Raw genomic sequence first — 16,387 nt, 5'->3', positions numbered from 1 at the left:
AAGAATCTGACCCAAGATCAGCACTCCTACTTTAGCTTTGTGAATAGGGTCCAAGTTCATCAATATCAATGTACGATTAATATCCTGGACGTAAATGAGGATCATCAAAAGAATCATTACCAGTACATTGACCCATATGATCACTAGAGAATTGATGTGACAGGACATAACAACTAGAAAAGTGAATTTCCTGAAGAAAATGCAGAGTGATTATGCAGCAATTCCCAAGGAGTTGATTAGTGGTTGCACTGGTATCCTAGATGGGTGTTACCAAGACAGCACTTAATAATAATAAATCATGCTTTTTATGATAAAGGAGCAGAATTAAACTCAAGCACATCCAAAAAGATTTTGCAAATGCCACTGATTCATCCACTGGAATAATGGTATTCTGAAGTACTGTAAATTGGGAAAATGCTGAGTCTTGTGCATTGTTCTGAGTTTGCAAACAAAAAGGACGACATGACCATGTTGTTAGTGGAAGTGGAGATTTATGCTATTGATCTACAGTCGTGGCCAAACATTTTGAGACTGACACAAATTTTGGTTTTCACAAAGCTTATAGTGGCAATTTGCATGAACTCTAGATTATTATGAAGAGTGAATTGCAATTAATTGCAAAGTCATTCTTTGCCATGAAAATAAACTTAATCCCAAAACCCTTATTTCCACTCTATTTCAGGTCTACCACAAAATGACCTGCTAACATAATTTCAGTGATCTTCTTGTTAGCTCAGGTGAAAGTGTTAATGAGGACAAGGCAGCTATCACTCTGCCATGCTGATTAGAAGAGCAGACTGGTTGCTTTATAAGCAACCAGTCTGCTGGGTGGTGGTGCTTGAAATCATTGACTTCTTCTGTTAACCATGGTTACCTCCAGGGATACATGTGCTGTCATCATAGCTTTGCATCAAAAGGGATTCACAGGCAAGGATATTGCTGCTTGTAAGATTTTGCCATCAAACCATTTATGGGATTATCAGGAACTTCAAGGAGAGTGGTTCTTTTGCTGTGAAGAAGAGTTCAGGGTACCCAAGAAAGTCCATCAACTATCAGGACCATGTCCTAAAAAGGATTCAGATACGGTATTGGTTCAGCACCAGTGCAGAACTTCCTCTGGACTAGCAGCAGGTAGAGGTGAGTGCATCTGTACACACAGTGAGGCCAAGGCATTTGGAGAATGGCCTGGAGTCAACAAGGGCAGCAAAGAAGCCACTTCTCTCCAAGAAAAACATCAGGGACCGACTGATATTCTGCAGGAATTATAGGGATTGGACTGCAGAGGACTGGGGTTATTTGCTCTGATGAAGCCCCCTTTAGACTGTTTGGTACATCTGGACAAATTATTGTCTGGAGAAGAAAAGGTGAGCACTACCATGAGTCCTGTGTCATGCCAACAGTGAGGCATCCTGAGACCATTCATGTGTGGGGTTGCTTCCCATCCAAGGAAGTGGGTTTGCTCAAAATTTTGCCTAAGAACACTGCCATGAATAAGGAATGGTATCAAAACATCCTACAAGAGCAACTTCTCCCAACGACCCAGGAGCAATTTGGTGATTAGCAATACTTTTTTCCAGTATGATGGAGCACCATGTCTCAAGGCAAAAGTGATAACCAAGTGGCTCAGTGAACAAAACATTGAAATTTTGGGTCCATGGCCAGGAAATTCCCTAGATCTCAAAAGTCAATCCTCAAAAAGAGGGTGGACAAACAAAAACACAGAAACTGATCAACTCCAAGCACTGATTAAGCAAGAATGGGTTGCCATCAGTCAAGATTTGTCAATAAAAAGTTGAAAGAAAAAACTTATGAAATGCTTATAATTGTACTTCACTATACAATATAAACATCTAGCAAAAGGACCTAAAAAAACTGAGGCAATAAACATTGTGAAAACCAAAATTTGTATCAGTCACAAAAGTAACTACAATCTATATCCCATTTCTTTAACAGCTAATTAAATTAAAAATAATATATCAAGATATTGAATGTATGTCAAAACATTGTTTTAATAATAATGTTTAATAAAAAAAAATATTCTTCTTTGCTCATGGGAGAGACACCCACTGGTGTCCTTTTTGGAAATTCCCCAGTGTATTCCAATGCAACACATGCTACCCTGAGTGAGTATGTCAATTCTGTATTGAGAGGGCTTTGCTCTGCTATTCATTCAGTTGCTGATAATATTGCTGCAGCAGGTGCTCAACAAAAGTGATCAGTAATTACCAAAAGAAGAGAATTAAATGTTTGTATGGTTTTGTTCACTGTGATGTTAAAGACCAGAATTGTGCCGTTTATGGTCTGTCCAAAAGTTTGTAACTGTGCTTGTAAACTTCTGTTGCTGCTGTAACATGAATTGTATGCACTTCATCATGTCTGATAACCTCCACAGTCAACCTGCCTCCAACCCATCTGGTCTGCTTGGCTGTGATGGGAATGTTTTCCTGCACACTTTGCTTGTGTTTAACCTGACGAACACTTTCTGTACAGGCAATAAATAGTAATCAGCAGTCCAGGCTATTCTTTTAGAGCGATTCCAGAATTCTGTCCTTTATCAACAGTTTTGCAAAGGGCTTCAGTCATTATTGGGCCAAGGATCAGAAATGCTACGTCATCATAATGAAAGAGGTATTCATAGATAAAGTTACTGTGTTAGTTAAATAATTTAAGATTGGAACGTTTGGTTCATAATCCACATTAAGTATAGTTTGACCAGTTAGAGCTCTGGTTACAGGAGAGTCTCAGCTTTGACATATGGATTTAGAGACTCTCAGGATTTAAAAGACTCTCAGCTTTGACATATGGATTTAGAGACCCTTATAGAGACACCAGCTGCCACGGTGAAATGCATTCCAGGCACTAGAGTGTCCAACCTCAGGGCAAATCTCAAGGTTCTGGATAAATGTAAATTTTCCAAGATACACATAAGCACTAATGGTGTGAGGTTAAGGCAGTTGGAGATTAACAAGAATAATATTGTGTTATTTAGTGAGGATTAAGTCTGATGATATAATTTTGGCTTCTTAGATCTGATGTTCACTAGCCATTGCAAAGCCAACACTAAAATAGCCTTCTAACATCTGAAACATATAATTGTTACAGGGCAGTGGTAGCTTAGTGATTAAGGTACTTGACTTGGCTGGTTCAAGCCCCACCACTGCTAGGTTGCAGCTGTTGAGCAAGGCCCTTAACCCTTGGTTTCTTGAGTTGTACTCAGTCATAACTGTAAGTTGCTTTGGAAAAAAAAGTGTCAGATAAATATAGTCAGAAATAAGGTTCTTGTATCCCAGCAAGAACCAGAGAAACTCCTTCATGCTTTTACCTCCAGTAGGGTGAACTATTGTAATGGTATTTTAAACGGACTGCCCCAAAAGATCATTAAACAGCTACAGCTCATTCAGAATGCTGCTGCTAGTGTTTTAACTAGGACAAGGATTATCCCACTTCTAAAACCTATACACTGGCTTCAGGTTAGTTACAGAATAAAGTTTAAAGTGATGCTACTACTATATAAATCACTGACTGGTTTCGGCTCAGAATACATCTTGTATATGTTTAAAGAATGTAAACTGAGTAGATCTTTCAGGTCCATGTACTCAGGTCAGCTAGTTGAGCCCAGAGTCCAAACTAAACATGATGAAGCAGCATATATGGTGATGCTGCATATAACTGAAATAAACAGCCAGACGATCTTAGATGTGCTCCAAATGTATAAATGTTTAAATCCGGGTGGAAAACATCTTTTTTCATGTGCCTTTGATTGAGCTCTAAAACTTGCATCCTATTTTCATAGCTATGACTCAGACCTCATTGTCCACAGCTCTACCAGTAGGCCAAAGCACTGAATCAGGAAGACATAGTGCTCAATATAGTGATGTTTTGATCTCAATTTCAGGTCTGGGAATGTCTCTTTAATCAACTGCCTGTGATCAAGAATCTTTCAATCTAGATAGGATATGGATGCTGCTGAGAACTCTGCTGACATCACCAGCTCAATAATGTTTTTCAACTTCATTACTATCTGCCATAATGGTTAATGCTCTGGTACATAACTGCCAATCATTAATGGGAAAAAATGAAGCATCACCAAGTTTTTGTGCTGTTCCCACTTATTGTTTACTTTGAAAAGCTAGACTGTAATTACTTTGGGTTGGTTCATGTTATCAGAGTGTTTGCAAGGGAAGGACTTTATTTAAACCAAAATTTCCCTTTTTTATGAGTTCCTTCAAGAAAATTGACAACTCATATGGTACAATTCATGTAAGAAAGCTGGTGTAATCCTGTTACTAGATGAAAATTGGATAGGTGCTTAGCAAGAACACACTTTTTTCACACCCACTTTACCGTTAAGATGGTTATTGTCTTTGAGTGCTTCTGTGGTGGAGTTGTGCTATTCAGTAGTTTGTAGGTGAAAACTGGCATCCTGTGTCTCTGTGTCATCTTTACTGGCAACACATAATTGACACAGGTTTTCAGCTTGAAAGCTTTCTTGAAAGCCAGCAAGGCTGTAAGCTATAAGATAGTCAGCACATGCACAATACATGGTTCCCCTGAGGTTATTATTGAGATGTTTTACAAACACACCTTGCTGTTCTAGATGACATATGTCTTTGATCAGTAGATCAAAAACAGCATTTACCAAACAGAGCAAGTTGTATTGAGGCAAAAGAGTGGAGGCAAAAGAGTGAAAACTACAATGCTCATATAAAGCCTGTCAGTAATGGTGCAGTCTTCCAGTTTACTTAATACTTACTTATTTACTCAAGCTTTTAGTTAACCTTTTGAACATAAAGGTGCAGATCCTGGGGACTGCAGTCATAGAGTTTTCTAGTAATCTGAGATGTTGATGCTGTCGTTCAGCCACTTCATGCATTAACTCAGGTTTGTGACAATGATATGGGTGGAATGCAATCTCTCAGAGAGCCCTAAGGACTGTGATCATCCTCTGGCCCTCACTTTTAGTTATGCTGTTATAGATAAATCTGCCAGACCTACATGCTAATCACTGTTCATTCCTCAGTTTAATCTTTGCAGATGTAAATATCTTTCTGTTTTATTTGCATGCTACTGTAGAGATGCTATAAACTTTGAACTAGAAATGCTCATTGGCAACAAAGCATCTAAAAAAATGTCCCAGTCCCACCTGCATATGAACCAGTCGATGATCTGATCCTGGCATGTCAGAAACAGCCCACGCACCCTAGACTGGAGTAACCGAGGTTCCATATTTACAGTGACGTGGTTAATTGGACTAAAAATAATGTAATAAATCATGGACTAGTTACTGGCTGGGCCACCCATTGGAGAATGAGTTGCCTCTTTAGTCTTGGTTTCTTCTTAATGTTTTTTCCCTTATCCAGCCAAGGGAATTTTTCCTTGTCACTGTTGCTTTTGGCTTGCTTATTAGGGATCTGTACACATTTGTTTTTAAATCGGCTTTGTGTGTTATCAAAAGTCACACATAAATCAGTTTGACTTGACTTTTTTACTGATGGGGGTTGCCGATAGGACAAGAGTGCATTTCATTTCACTGCGAGTTATACTGTGTATGACTATGTATGTGATGAATAAACCAAACTTGAACTTGAACTTGAACTTGATACATGGCCTGAGTTTACATCTATGGTTCACATGGCCTATTCCAATATTGAATGAGTGTGAGCCAAAAAAAAGGGGGAAAACTTCTAGGGTTAGGTTTTTCTGTGATAAAAAGTTCCTTTGATTACTGCCATTCAAAACCTTTGGGTGTGGAAGTTTTTCCACTGGCACATTGGCATTCCCACCAATTTCCATGGGGATATTGTGTAGTATTTGATTAAAATGAAACCACTTGAGGGTTGACTCCCTCTGGACCTTTGTGATCTTAATCAGATATATGAAAAGAGAGAGTTTATCAATGATCATGTAAGGGCCAGTCCAATGTCAAAGAAACTTCTGAACAAGTTTAACAGTGCTTTGCTAGGATTTTAGAGTGGGACAAAAATACTACACCTCGTCCCCTACCTGGAACTCATTATAGGAAGGTTTTTGGTCATAGTAAATCCTGCATCTTTCGGTACTCTTTTCCATGTGTTGACATACTGATGTAATGATGGGTGGATTACCCCGTTGCCATATTAGCCTCAATTGGCTGGTAGAGCACATCCAAAAGATGAGTCTGCCAGTCATTAACTCACCTGTTGAATCATGTAGTGTTGCTTGGATGGCCATGAGTACTAAGGGCAACTTAATGACCCAGTCTCAGTGGTTGGATGCCACCATTTGATAAGCCCTCTCTGTTTGGCTAGAGGCCTGAGTGTGTTAACAGATACAAAAACTGGCTATCACTCCCAACAACAACCAGAGTTCTTGCATAACATTGAAACTGAAATAGGTGAGGGGCTCCTTCATGCTCTAGAAGCATAGACTGAGTGACACTAATGAGACTGGGATACTCTGCTTGTCTTCTTGAGATCTGTTGATGTTTTGCAAATCCTTTTAGAGCCAAGTTGCACAGTTGTCAGCTAGATGAGCAAGCCATGATATCCAGAAAAGGATGAGTGGTGGGATGGAGGTTTTGGACAAATAGCAACCTAAAGTTTAAATCCTTTGTCATCCCTAGTTCATTTCTTGAACCAAAATGGGCTTGTTGGAGGCATTAGTTATACAGTTGGGACAGGTGACTGTAGATTTCCTCCTTTGTTGCCTAACACACATCATAGTTAGCTTTGATAAAAGTAGGCTGATGCTCACTAAAACTATACTGACTTCTCAGCTAGAGCTCACCTTGTTTCAGTATATTTTATTGTCTACTGTAGCATTCAGGTGTTTTCCAAGATGGCAGTCAATATCTTTAAGATATTGACATTGTTTGAGCCATCATGCTTTGATTCAAAGTGATGATGTTGCATGCAATCATATCTAGGAAATCATATCATAGGGGACCTGATCAGATGAGTGGCCTACAGGAGTGTGAACCGATTGAGGGATCCCCCACTACAGGGTCAGCATAAACCCTGCTGGGCTGAGGGGGAAAATAAGGTCCTGGGATGACAAGAAGTAGTAAAGGGTGGTAAGACAGTGTACCTTTGAGCATCCATAAGGGATGGCCCATGTACTTGACATTTGCAATAAGGGCATTCCCATTCCCTGGGTCAGTTGGAACCTATGTCTGGGTAAGATGTGACATCTCTGTCAGTTTTTTCCTCAGGGGTCCCATTTTCTGTGGAGATCACTACAGTTTTATCTTGGCTTCTGCTAACTCACTTTCTGTCTGCAATTACTGTTAACTCGTATTTGTCTCTTAGTAATTCTCCCCCAGCACTTTCTTGCTGCACCCTGATCTTGGTGAGAAATTCTGAATTGGGTTACATCCTGGATGACTATCTTATTTGGATCAGCTCTTTACCTTTGATCTCCTTGGACATATGGCAGGCCACACACTCTGATATAAGGTCAGAGGGCGTACATGTCTATGCTGTCAGGTCTCAAGTCTCTAATTAGGTTGAACAATGTTGACTTGGCTTGCTTTTACTGGAGGGTCCTGACGGGTTTGCACTGTTTAATGAGGAACAGAACTGAAAGAACAGAGTTGCAATTACTTGCAATGTGCAAATTGCAAACATGTCACAACATCTTGTTTTCACTTGCCAACTGTCTTTTCACTTGAAATATGTGTTAGAAAGTATTTCCTTATCATACATTATATATTGGTTAAAAACATTGTCGTGAAATGAACTCATGTTTGAGGCATTTAGAAAGCTTGGAAATGTTGTTTCATAGTATTAAGAACTGAAAGAACTTAGTTGCTACAACAGCGTATTTCACTTGAAATTCGTGAAAAAAAGGATTTTCTTATCATGCATTATATATTGGTTGAAAACATGTCTTGAACATAAAACAGTGTTAAAGCAGATTAGAATACTTGGAATCGCGGTTTCATAGAGTACAGATTGCATATTACAAACGTGTTACAACAGATTGTTTTTACTTGCAAATAGTGTTTTCACTTGAAACATGTTTTAGAAAGTATTTTCTTATGAAGCATTATATATTAGTTAAAAACATAATGCCTTGAACTGAAACCATGTTTGAGATCATTAGAATGCTTAGAAACACTATTTCAAAATGAACAGGACTGAAAGAACAGAGTTCTTACTTGCAAGCAAACATGTCACAACAGCTTGTTTTCACTTGCAAACAGTGTTTTCTATTGAAATACGTCTTGGAAAATGTGTTCTTATGAGGCATTACCTATTGGTTAAATAGATTATGTCTTGAACTGAAAGAGAGTTTAAGGCAATTAGATTACTTTTAATCATATTTCATAGAGTACCGAAATGAAAGAAAAGAGTTGCAATTACTTGCAATGTGCACATTGCAAACATGTTACAACAGATTGTTTTTGCTTGCAAACTGTTTTCACATGAAATAAGTATTAGAAATTGTTTTCTTATCATGGATTACCTACTGTTTAAAAACATTATGTGTTGAACTGAAACCATGTTTCAGGCAATTAGAATGCTTGCAATCCCTGTTTTTAGAGCACAGAACTGAAAGAACAAAGTTGCAATTACTTGCAATGTGCATATTGCAAACATGTCACAACAACTTGTTTTCACTTGCAAACAGTGTTTTCTCTTGAAATATGTCTTGGTGTCATGGTACGGCCACACCCCCCTCAAGTCTGCGTGTGTGTGCGTGTCTGTGCGTCTGTGTGTGTGTGCGCGTCTGTGTGTCTGTTCTCTTGTGTCGTTCACCTGATCCCTGTTGTGTTTAATTGTCATGCGTGTATATAAGTCTCGTTTCGTATCGTCAAAGTTGTCAGTGTTTGATCCAAGTAGTCTGTGTTAAGACATGTATGTTTCATGTGTGAATAAAACGTATGTTCGACGTGCCTTGTCCCCACATCCTGCTTAACCCTCGTCCGTCACAGAAACACTGACCTACCAAGGATGCCTGGGAAAGGCAAAAGAAGAAGGGAAAGAAAGGAAGTCAACGCCCTCCCACAGCACGTGCAGCGAGGTCTCCTGTGGTCTTGGGCACCCTCCTTGCTCCAGGTGCAGATCCAGGTGCGGAAGCAGGGGAGGCGTACGGAACCCCGGCGGATGACCTGGACTGGTACAACGACTTCCAGTACTTCCAGAGGAGTCGTACTCTGTGGACTCATACTGTCCAGTGGAGAGGCCTTCCCTCATCATGGCCTCGCTCCAAGGAACTACCGGGAGGGAGGAACCCGCTGAACAATTTTGGGGGAACCCTGTGTATGGCCCGGGATCAGGCGTTGCAGAGTGCCACGGGGAACAGCCAGACCAAGAGGACCGGTACTCGGAGATGGACTCTGCTGGGTCCTATGACCCATGCCTGGGTGTTCATAGGGACTACATGGACTACGGAGAGACAGAGGAGTGCAGCGACGTCTGTCTGTGGTCGGAAAGTGGTTCCGATTGTGAGGAGGAAGCTCCAATGGAGGTAGAAGGGGACCCTCAGAGGGATCTTCCTTCCCACAGTGATGCCAAAAGCTCATAAAGCAAGGAGCCTCTAGCACCTAAGGCACCACCCAGGGCACGCTGCCCAGGAGCGAGCAGGCTAACCCGGTTGGCTAGCACAGGCAGCGTTTGTCTGTGCCCGTGCCCGTTAGTGTGTGCGTCCCTGTCTGTCATCGTCTTGGTCCCTGTCCTTCCCCCCACTACCCTGTTTGCGATGGCCAGTGGCAGGTTGTCTGGTCCTCCAACGTCAACTTTTGGCGTGGGTCTCGGGGCCACAGCCCAGTAGGCTGGCACGCCAGGAGTCGCGCCCTTGAGGGGGGGCTCTGTCACGGTACGACCCCTCCCCATTCAAGTCTGCGTGTGTGTGCGCGTCTGCATGTGTGTGTGTGTCTGCGTGTGTGTGCGCATCTGTGTGTTGGTATTGCCACGCCCTCTTGTGTTGTTCACCTGATCCCTGTTGTGTGTAATTGTCATGCGTGTATATAAGTCTCATTTCATATTGTCAAAGTTGTCGGTGTTTGATCCAAGTAGTCTGTGTTAAGACATGTATGTTTCATATGTGAATAAAATGTATGTTTATGTTCAACGTGCTTTGTCCCCGCATCCTGCTTAACCCTTGTCCATCACACTTGGAAAATGTTTTCTTATGAGGCATCACCTATTTGTTAAATAGATTATGCCTTGAACTGAAATAGAGTTTAAGGCAATTAGAATGCTTTTAATCATATTTCATAGACTACAGAAATGAAAGAACAGAGTTGCAAATACTTGCAATGTGCACATTGCAAACGTTAAAACAGTATGTTTTCATTTACCAGCAGTGCTTTCACTTGAAATACATTTTAGAAAGGATTTTCTTATCATGCATTATATATTGGTTAAAAACATAATATCTTGAATTGAAACCATGTTTGTGGAAATTAGAAAGCTTGGAAATAGTTTCATAGTATATAGAACTGAAAGAACTTAGTTGCAATGTGCATATTTCAAACATGCTACAACAGCTTGTTTACTTGCAAAGAGTGGTTTCACTTGAAATATGTCTGAGAAATTAATTTCACTTGAAACGATACCTATTGGTGAAAACACTGTGTTGCACTGAAACAGTATTTTTGTGACCATCAAGACATATTGTTTTTAACAAATGTATAACACAATATGTTAAGAAAACACATATTGCAAGTGAAAATAGTCTTTGCAAGGGAGAACAAGTTGTTTTAACTTTTGTAATGTGACCTTTCAAATTAATTGGAACACTGTTTTTACACTTCTAAACATTGTTTCCCTGCCTTGTAATCGGCTTATACACTATTTCAGTGCAAGACATACTGTTTTTAACCAAACTGTATAACTTACAATATGGTAGGAAAACTAATATTGCAAGTGAAAATATTTTATTCCACTGCAAACAATCTGTTTTAACATGTTTGCAATGTGCACATTGTAGTTATTTGAAATTTTGTTCTTTCACCTCTGCCCACTATGAAAAAGCATTTCGAAGCATTCTAAGTTACTTATATACCGTTTCAGTGCAAGGCAAACCATTTTTGACAAACGGTAAAACACTTTGTAACATGTATTTCAAGTGAAAAGAATTTATTCAGGGGAGAACAAGTTGTTTTAACATGTTTGTAATGTGACCATTGAAAGTAATAGCAACTCTGTTTGTACACCTCTAAACACTACTAAACAGGGTTCCCCTGCCTTGTAATCAGCTTATACACCATTTCAGTGCAAGACATACTGCTTTGAACCAAACTGTATAACTTACACTAATGTTAAGAAAACTCATATTGTATGTGAAAATATTTTTATCCAACTGCCAACAATCTGTTTTAACTTCTTTGTACATTGCAGGTATTTGAAACTCTGCTCTTTCACCTCTGCCCACTATGAAAAAGCATCTCAAAGCATTCTAGCTTACTTATACACTGTTTAAGTGCAAACAAACCGTTTTTGACCAACAGGTAAAACACATTGTAACATGTATTTCAAGTGAAAAGAGTTTATACAGGGGAGAACAAGTTGTTTTAAAATGTTTGTATCGTGACCATTGAAAGTAATTGCAACTCTGTTTGTACACCTCTAAACAATACGAAACAGGGTTTCCATGCATTGTAATCAGCCTATAGACCATTTCCGTGCAAGACATATTGTTTTTAAGCAAACGGTAAAACTTACAATATGTTAAGAAAACACATATTGCAAGTGAAAATAGTCTTTGCAAGGGAGAACAAGTTGTTTTAACTTTTGTAATGTGACCTTTCAAATTAATTGGAACTCTGTTTTTACACTTCTAAACACTACTAAACAGGGTTTCCCTGCCTGGTAATCGGCTTATACAACATTTAAGTGCAAGACATACTGTTTTTAACCAAACTCTATAACTTACAATATGTTAAGAAAACTCATATTGCATGGGGAAATATTTTATCCAACTTCCAACAATCTGTTTTAACATGTTTGCAATGTGCACATTGCAGTTATTTGAAACTCTGCTCTTTCACCTCTGCCCACTATGAAAAAGCGTCTCAAAGCATTCTAGCTGACTTATACACTGTTTAAGTGCAAACAAACCGTTTTTGACCAACAGGTAAAACACATTGTAACATGTATTTCAAGTGAAAAGAGTTTATACAAGGGAGAACAAGTTTTTTTTAAATGTTTGTATCGTGACCATTGAAAGTAATTGCAACTCTGTTTGTACAACTCTAAACACTACGAAACAGGGTTTCCATGCATTGTAATTGGCTTATAGACCATTTCCGTGCAAGACACATTGTTTTAACCAAACGGTAAAACTTACAATATGTTAAGAAAACTCATATTGCATGTGAAAATAGTCTTTGCAAGGGAGAACAAGTTGTTTTATCTTTTGTAATGTGACCTTTCAAATTAATTGGAACTCTGTTTTTACACTTCTGAACAGGGTTTCCCTGCCTTGTAATCGGCTTATACACCATTTCAGTGCAAGACATACTGTTTTTAACCAAACTGTATAACTTACAATATGGTAGTAAAACTAATATTGCAAGTGAAAATATTTTATCCAACTGCAAAAAATCTGTTTTAACATGTTTGCAATGTGCACATTGCAGGTATTTGAAACTGCTCTTTCACCTCTGCCCACTATGCAAAAACCATTTTAAAGCATTCTAACTGACTTGTACACTGTTTCAGTACAAGGCAAACCGTTTTTGACCAACAGATAAAACACATTGTAACACGTATTTCAAGTGAAAAGAGTTTATACAGGGGAGAACAAGTTGTTTTAACATGTTTGTAATGTGACCATTGAAAGTAATAGCAACTCTGTTTGTACACCTCTAAACAATATGAAACAGGGTTTCCATGCATTGTAATCAGCCTATAGACCATTTCCGTGCAAGACATATTGTTTTTAAGCAAACGGTAAAACTTACAATATGTTAAGAAAATACATATTGCAAGTGAAAATAGTCTTTGCAAGGGAGAACAAGTTGTTTTAACTTTTGTAATGTGACCTTTCAAATTAATTGGAACTCTGTTTTTACACTTCTGAACAGGGTTTCCCTGCCTTGTAATCGGCTTATACACCATTTCTGTGCAAGGCATAGTGTTTTTAACCAAACTGTATAAGTTACAATATGGTAGGAAAACTAATATTGCCAGTGAAAATATTTTATCCAACTGCAAACAATCTGTTTTAACATGTTTGCAATGTGCACATTGCAGGTTTTTGAAACTCTGCTCTTTCACCTCTGCCCACTATCAAAAAGCATTTCAAAGCATTCTAGCTGACTTATACACTTTTTCAGTGCAAGGCACACCGTTTTTGACAAACGGTAAAACACTTTGTAACACATATTTCAAGTGAAAAGAGTTTATACAGGAGAGAACAAGTTGTTTTAACTTTTGTAATGTGACCTTTGAAATTAATTGGAACTCTGTTTTTACACTTCTAAACACTACTAAACAGGGTTTCCATGCATTGTAATCGACTTATACACCATTTCTATGCAAGACATATTGTTTTTAACCAAACTGTATAACTTACAATATTTTAAGAAAACACATATTTCAAGTGAAAATATTTTATCCAACTGCAAACAGTCTGTTTTAACATATTTGCACATTGCAGGTATTTGAAACTGTTCTTTCACCTCTGCCTACTATGAAAAAGCCGTTCAAAGCATTCTAACTGACTTATACGTTGATTCCGTTCAGGGCAAACCGATTTTGACCAAAATGTAAAACATAAGAAAACACGTATTTCAAGTGAAAAGAGTTAATACAAGAGAGAACAAGTTGTTTGTAATGTGAGGATAGAAAGTAATTGCAACTCTGTTTTTACACCTCTAACCACCAGGTGACAGCGTTTCCATGCAATGTAATCAGCTTATAGCCCGTTTCAGAGCAAGACTTTTTGTTTTTAACCAAACTGTATAACTTACAATATCGTAAGTAAACATATTTCAAGTGAAAATATTTTATCCAACTGCAAACAGTCTGTTTTAACATGTTTGCAATTTGCACATTACAGCTATTGTATTTGAAACTGTTCTTTCACCTCTGCCTACTATGAAAAAGCCCATCAAAGCGTTCTAATTGACTTATACGTTGATTCTGTTCAGGGCAAACCGATTTTGACCAAAATGTAAAACATACGAAAACACGTATTTCAAGTGAAAAGAGTTAATACAAGGGAGTACAAGTTGTTTGTAATGTGAGGATAGAAAGTAATTGCAACTCTGTTTTTACACCTCTAACCACTATGAAACAGCGTTTCCATGCAATCTAATTGGATTATGCACCGTTTCAGAGCAAGACCTTTTGTTTTTAACCAAACTATATAACTTACAATATGTTAAGAAAACACATATTTCAAGTGAAAATATTTTATCCAACTGCAAACAGTCCGTTTTAACATGTTTGCAATTTGCACATTTCAGGTATTTAAAACTGTTCTTTTACCTCTGCCTACTATGAAAACGCGGTTCAAAGCATTCTAACTTACTTATATGTTGTTTCATTGCAGGGCAAAAGATTTAGACTAAAATGTAATGCATTATAAATGGAATCTTTACATTGCAACTCTGTTCTTTACCTTTTAAACACATTGAAACAGCATTGTAATCGCCCTATACACTGTTTCAGGGCAAGAGATTGTGTTTTAGACTAAAATGTAATGCATTATAAATGGTATCTTTACATTGCTACTCTGTTCTTTACCTTTTAAACACATTGAAACAGCATTGTAATCACCCTAAACAGTGTTTCAGGGCAAGAGATTGTGTTTTAGACTAAAATGTAATGCATTATAAATGGAATCTTTACATTGCTACTCTGTTCTTTACCTTTTAAACATATTGAAACAGCATTGTAATCGCCCTAAACACTGTTTCAGGCCAACAGATTGTGTTTTAGACTAAAATGTAATTCATGATAAGTAGAATCTTTACATTGCAACGCTGTTCTTTATCTTTTAGAAACATTGAAACAGAGTTTCAAAGCATTGTAATCGCCCTAAACACTGTTTCAGGGCAAGAGATTGTGTTTTAGACTAAAATGTAATGCATTTTAAATGGAATCTTTACATTGCTACTCTGTTCTTTACCTTTTAAACACATTGAAACAGCATTGTAATCTCCCTAAACACTGTTTCAGGGCAAGAGATTGTGTTTTAGACTAAAATGTAATGCATTATAAATGGAATCTTTACATTGCTACTCTGTTCTTTACCTTTTAAACACATTGAAACAGCATTGTAATCGCCCTAAACATTGTTTCAGGGCAAGAGATTGTGTTTTAGACTAAAATGTAATGCATTTTAAATGGAATCTTTACATTGCTACTCTGTTCTTTACCTTTTAAACATATTAAAACAGCATTGTAATCGCCCTAAAAAGTGTTTCAGGGCAAGAGATTGTGTTTTAGACTAAAATGTAATGCATTATAAATGGTATCTTTACATTGCTACTCTGTTCTTTACCTTTTAAACACATTGAAACAGCATTGTAATCGCCCTAAACACTGTTTCAGGGCAAGAGATTGTGTTTTAGACTAAAATGTAATTCATGATAAGTAGAATTTTTACATTGCAACTCTCTTCTTTACCTTTTAAACACATTGAAACAGCGTTTCAAAGCATTGTAATCGCCCTAAACACTGTTTCAGGGCAAGAGATTGTGTTTTAGACTAAAATGTAATGCATTATAAATGGAATCTTTACATTGCTACTCTGTTCTTTACCTTTTAAACATATTGAAACAGCATTGTAATCGCTCTAAACTCATGCACCTCCTTACATGAGTCCTAAAAATAAAAGCACTACAAAAGGCTGCAGACCCCCAGTGTAGCCTTGCATCTGCTGTGCTCATTAAAGTCTATGAAACCTTGTTTGATCAGGACCAATAGTAATTTTTCATCAGCTTACACTAATGGTCTTTGTAATGATGAGCATTAATGATTAGAGGGGGTATCTCCCTCAATTATAGAGTGGATGAACTCTTGTTATGCAATTGATTAATTGACAGAGGTGCTGCAAGTTCAGGAACCTCTCAGTTGGAAAGGTGTAGGAAATACTGCAGTCAGCAAGGTATCAGCAAGCACTTAGAGTGCCAGAGAGTCTAAGAATAGAAGCTGTTTTTTTCTTGGCCTTCTGTTTTTCAGTGTGGCAGCATCGCTGAAAGGTCAGGATGTTGTTTTAGCACGCAGAACCACCTTTGAGTAACACAAGACAAAGAACGTGTTTTTTCTGAGAAGCGTGTAAAGAGAAAGCAATCACTTGCTAAAGCCTGCCCATAAAACAATGGCATCGATCAGGGCTCTGCTCTGCTTCAGACAGGACTAGGGGAAAATGCGCTGACAGATGTGATGATCATAGAGGGGAGACAATTGCATAACTGTAAAGCAGTTAATGGATTTAATATGTAAATTAC

This window comes from Electrophorus electricus, chromosome 23, assembly GCF_013358815.1.
Source record: "Electrophorus electricus isolate fEleEle1 chromosome 23, fEleEle1.pri, whole genome shotgun sequence".
NCBI classification, from domain to species: Eukaryota; Metazoa; Chordata; class Actinopteri; order Gymnotiformes; family Gymnotidae; genus Electrophorus; species Electrophorus electricus.
This window is presented reverse-complemented; position numbering follows the sequence as displayed.